The sequence below is a fragment of the Benincasa hispida genome, chromosome 11 (genome assembly GCF_027475165.1).
Source record: "Benincasa hispida cultivar pf3 chromosome 11, pf3_genome.v1.1, whole genome shotgun sequence".
NCBI classification, from domain to species: Eukaryota; Viridiplantae; Streptophyta; class Magnoliopsida; order Cucurbitales; family Cucurbitaceae; genus Benincasa; species Benincasa hispida.
Window position 1 is genome coordinate 56,258,157 of NC_143488.1, and position 5,867 is coordinate 56,264,023.

General features: G+C 36.3%; 1 pseudogene; it reads left to right on the forward strand.

Annotated features, from left to right (window-relative positions):
- Nucleotides 1–4,772: 4,772 nt before the first annotated feature.
- Nucleotides 4,773–5,302, forward strand: LOC150032757 (secreted RxLR effector protein 161 pseudogene; annotated as a pseudogene).
- Nucleotides 5,303–5,867: the final 565 nt, after the last annotated feature.

Sequence of the window (5,867 nt, forward strand, 5' to 3'; positions counted from 1 at the left end):
ACAATAGCAACCTCAAATGCTCGATCTACATGACCGCAACACAGCACGAACTCTTCGCACTCGTCCTCAACAATCGCCTCAGTCACGAACTCCTTAGTAATAGCACGAATGGCCTCCAGAAAACCTTGATGGTGTCGAGTTGAGTATGACACCACCAACAAGGCTACCTTGGTATTCTCAGTGTGAAAATCCAAAGGATGGGCTTTGTTCAGACTTGGTATGAGGTAGACGAAGGAGGAAACACCAATCGTGTATGCGACTAGGAAAGTGGGAGATGGTGGAGACCTATCGTATAGGTCGATGCCTGATCGTTTAGCTGTCTAGCAAAAGCTAAGTGATCGTTTAGCCCATCGTTTAGCTCAGTCTGTCTCTTACAGACTCTACACGATCATTTACTTAGGACAAGTGATCGTCTAGCAAAACTATGTGATCGTTTAATAAATACTGCATGGTCATTTAGCTCACCCAGCCGTTGTTTAGTAAATCCATATTTACTTGACTACTACCGTGAGATCCCTTTTTGCGCGAGAGGGAAATCTCCAAAACTTTTTATGAAAACTTCAACAGTTTGTAAATCATCCTAAAATTAGGAAAACCATTTTCCTTTTAAACTCTCGGTTACCATGAATCCAATAACCACTCACTCAATGGTTATTAAAGAAAATAATTAATTATCAAATAATTAATATTATTATAAATATAAATGATAACCAATTTATCATACTATATTTATAATCTATAGTTTTAATATTTCATCTTATGAAACATATAAACCATAGTTCTTTTTCTATTCCATGGTACTAAATGTAAATCTCATTTACATCAATCCTTCATAGTAAGTGCGTGAAAGGTTTGTGTCAACATGTCCTACGGTCTCTTGCATTAGGTCACACAATGAGATTCCTATGTTGCGTTTGTTGGTTGGCTTTATGCAACCCTTTACTAGTCATTTAGCGATGGCTATCCCTTCAGAGGGTTGTAACATAGGTTTCGGAACACCATGAACTCCAGAAATGGATAGAGTTGCATAGGTCCATTTTCAAACAATTGTTTCTCCTTTGAAGGCTTGTTTGATTCCGATCTCTATAATTCGAAAGTGGTGGGTATACACTTATAAGACTTATTTAAGTATTAATAAAGATCTTGACCAAATAAACGGTAACTAAGTACTATAAGGATAAGATTTATTCTAGTATTAGTATTTAGTCAAGAATGTCTTGATTCAGTGAAGGAATAATCGACTGCCCTTCGGTGAGGGCTATTCTGACTCAATGAAGTATCTAGCAAAAGAATAATGAAACTAGGTACATTATTTTTGCTCAATAAATTTGATTAAAAGGAGTTAATCAATTCTCTAATAAATCTGTTTGTTTTTTAGAAATGGCCACATCCATTATACAACTGCTAGCTTCTAAAAAACTTAATGGCATTGATTACAGAACTTGAAAATGGAATATAAACACGATATTAGTAATAGATGATCTTTGATTTGTTTTAACGGAGGAGTGTCCTCCATCCCCTGGTCCCAACGAAAATCGAACAGTTTGGGATGCGTATGACAGATGGGTCAAAGCTAATAAGAAGGCTCGAGTTTATATTTTAGCTCGTATATCTGATGTACTATCTAAGAAACAAGAGAGGTTAGCTATTACAAGAGAGATCATGGACTCTTTCCAAGGCCTATTTGGACAACCGTGCACATCTGCCATGCTTGACGCAATTAAATTTGTTTACAACTGTAGAATGAAGGAAGGAACCTCCATAAGGGTACATGTTTTGAACATGAGGGTTCACTTCAATATTGCAGAAGTGAATGGAACCGTCATGAATGAGAAGTGTCAAGTTGGATTCATCATGCAGTCTCTTCTGAAGAGCTATTTTCAATTCAAAACGAATGCAATGATGAATAAGATAGAGTATAACTTGACGAATCTTCTCAAAGAACTCCAGATTTATGAATCTTTTTTGAAAAATAAAGGTTCAGAGGCAAAAGCAAATGTTGCTTCAACTTCGAAGAGGAAACCAAAAAAAAATTCGTTTTTGGAGTAAAGATGGCCTTTCTTTCTCCAAAAATAGAGGTATTCAAAAGAAAAAGAAGGAAATTAGGAAATGGAAGGTTGTAGCTGCACAGAAAGGCAAAAAGGAAGTTGCCAAAGGAAAATATTTCCATTGCAACGAAAATGGGCATTGGAAAAGAAATTGCCCTAAATATCTTGTCGAGAAGAAAGTTGAAAAAGAAAGATAAGGTAAATTAGATTTACTAGTTATTGAAACATGTATAGTGGAGAATGAAGATTCTACCTGGATATTGGATTCAGAGGCCACTAATCATGTTTGTTTTTCTTCTCAGGAAACTAGTTCTTGGAGGCAGCTCGAACAAGATAAGATTACTCTTTGGGTTGGATCAGGGGAGCATATCTCAGTAAAAGTAATGGGAGTTGTTAAGATAACTTTTGGAAATAGATATCTATATTTAGTAAATATTCTTTATGTACCTTCTTGTAAAAGAAATTTGATATCTATTTTCTGTTTGTTGGAAGATTTGTACAAAGTAAATTTTTGTCTTAATGAAGCACTCATTACAAAAAGAGGTATACAAAATTGTTCTGCAAACTTAGAAAGTAACTTATATAAGTTAAAACCATCTAAATTTGAAGTTGTATATAACCCAGAAATGTTTAAAACAATTGAAACTCAAAGAAAAAGGCAACGCATTTCTCAGAGTCCCTATCTTTGGCACTTGAAACTTGACCACATTAATCTCAATAGGATTGAGAGACTGGCTAAAAGTGGACTTCTAAACAAGTTAGAAAAAGTCTCTTTATCACTATGTGAGTCATATCTCGAAGGAAAAATGATAAAAAGATATTTTTTCTGGAAAAGGTCTTCGAGCCAAAGAAACCTTAGAGCTCATGCATTCGGACCTCTGTGGACCGATGAGTGTTAAAGCATGGGGAGGTTATGAATATTTCATAAGCTTTATAGATGATTATTCAAGGTACAGTTACATTTACCTAACTCTGAAGCTCTTGAAAAGTTCAAGGAATTTAAGATCGAAGTTGAGAACTAATTAGGTAAATCTATTAAGACACTTCGATCAGATCGAGGTGGGGAGTATTTGGACTTAAAATTCCAAGACTAAATGATAGAACACGAGATTCAGTCACAACTCTCTACACCGAGAATGCCACAGCAGAACAGTGTATCCAAACAGAGAAACAGAACCTTGTTAGACATGGTTCGGTCCATGATGAGTTATGCTCAGTTGCTTAACTTGTTTTAGGGGTATGCAGTAGAGACTGCCGCTTACATTTTGAATAACGTTCCCTCAAAGAGTGTTTTAGAAACACCTTATGAGTTTTGGACAGGGCGTAAAGTTAGTTTACGTTATTTTCGGATCTGCGGTTGCTTGGCACACGTGTTGGTGCAAAATCATAAGAAATTGGAACATCGTTCAAAATTATGTCTGTTTGTAAGTTACCCTAAAGTAACTAGAGGTGGTCAGTTTTATGATCCTTAGGATGATAAGGTAATTGTATCGAAAAATGCCACATTCCCAAAGGAAGATCACATTCGAGATCATAAACCTCGCAGTAAACTAGTATTGGAAGAGATTTAAAATAATGCTACAGACGAATCAACAAAAGTTGTTGATTAACCTTGTTCATCAACAAGAGTTGTAGATAGATCAAGGTCGTATAGTCCATCACATCCTACTCAAGAGTTGAGAGAGCTTTGACATAGTGGAAGGATTGTGACAGCCTGACCGCTAGATGGGTTTAACTGAAATCGAAGTCAACATACCTAATGATGGCTTAGAGGATCCATCAACACATAAACAAGCACTGGATGAATTTGATCGAGATCTATTGATCAAAGCAATGGACCTTGAAATAGAGTCTATGTACTTTACTTCAGTCTGAGAACTTGTAGATAAACTTGATAAGGTAAGACTTATCAGTTGTAAGTGGATCTACAAGCGTAAAAGAGACCATACGGGGAAGGTATAGACCTATAAAGCCCGATTATTAGCAAAGGATTATGCCCAGGTTGAGGGGGTGGACTATGAAGAAACTTTCTCACCTGTTGCTATGATCAAATCAATTAGGATACTCTTGTCTATTGCCACTTCTTATAATTATGAAATTTGGCAAATGGATGTCAAGACTGCCTTTCTAAATGGAGATCTTGAAGAAAGTATTTATATGGCCCAACCAAAAGGGTTCATTGAACAGGGTCAGGACCAAAAAGTTTGCAAACTGAAGAGATCTATTTATGGATTGAAACAGACATCCAGATCCTAGAATATAGGATTTGATACTGCGGTCAAATCTTAGGCTTTGAATAGAACGTTGATGAACCGTGTGTATACAAAAAGATCATCAACTCTACTGTAGCATTTCTAGTTTTGTAGTAGATGATATTCTACTTATTGGGAATAATGTAGGATACCTAACTGACATTAAAAATTGGCTAGCAACCCAATTTCAGATGAAAGATCTAGGAGAGGCGCAATATGTTCTTAAGGTTCAAATAGTTTGAAACCGAAAGAACAGAACGCTAGCCATGTCTCAAATATCTTATATAGACAAGGTGTTGTCTAAGTTTAAGATGCATGATTCCAAAGAGATCTTTTACCTTTTAGGAATGGAATACATTTGTCAAAGAAACCATGTCTTATGACACCTCAAAAAGTTGAGGATAAAAGATGGGTTCCCTATGTATCAGCAGTCAGATGTCTGATGTATGCAATGGTATGTACTCGTCCAGACATGTGCTTTACAGTAAGGATTTTCAGTAGGTATCAGTCCAATCCTGGTTATGAACATTGGACTATTGTTAAGAATATCCTCAAGTATCTTCGGAGAAGGAGGAACTATGTGCTCGTATATGGAAATAAGGATTTAATCCTTGAGGGATATGCTAACTCCGATTTTCATACCGATATAGACTCCAGGAGATCTACTTCGGGATCGGTGTTCACTTTAAATGGAGGAGCAGTAGTATGGAGAAGTATTAAGCAGAGCTGCATTGCTGACTCCACAATGGAAGCAGAATATGTTGCTGTTTGTGAAGAAATCAAGGAAGCAGTATGGCTTCGGAAGTTCCTAAATGATCTGGAAGTGGTTCCAAACATGCGTCTACCAATCACTTTGTATTGCGATAACAGTAGGGAAATAACGAACTCCAAAGAACCTAGAAGCCATAAGTGTGAAAAACATATTGAGCGCAAATATCATCTCATCAGAGAGATCGTGCTAAGAGGAGACGTTATTGTGAGACAAATAGCGTTTGGGGATAAAATTGTTGATCCGTTTACAAAGGTCCTCCCGGCTAAGTTTTTCAAGCGTCACCTAAAGAGTTTAGACTACGGGTAGAACAAATAGGGCAAGTGGGAGAAATTGTGGGTATGGGATGCCCTAGTTTATTGTATTTAGTTCTCTCACAGCACTCAACTTTGTTGTAACCCACTATGAGTTTTAGTCCAAGTCGAAGTTTGTTGGGTTGTATGTCTTAAAACTCATAGTTTGGTAAACAGTAAACATATATGAAGTTTATTCAGACAAGTATTGTTGATTGTTTAGTAACATATATGAAGTTTATTCAGACAAGTGTTGTTGATTGTTTAGTAACATATATGAAGTTTATTCAGACAAGTCATGAATACTTGGACTTTATGTGGAGACATAAACTTGATCAAGTTCGAGTAAAATAGCCTAAACAGTCTATAGTACTTAGATTAGGTTGGGTACCTATTTCTAGTGATACTATTGAATACGACTTTCTTTATAATTGTTACAAATGTTATAAAGTGTCATAAACGATGTGATCGACTCTTTCATGTTCAAACATGTGAGCGGGGGTGT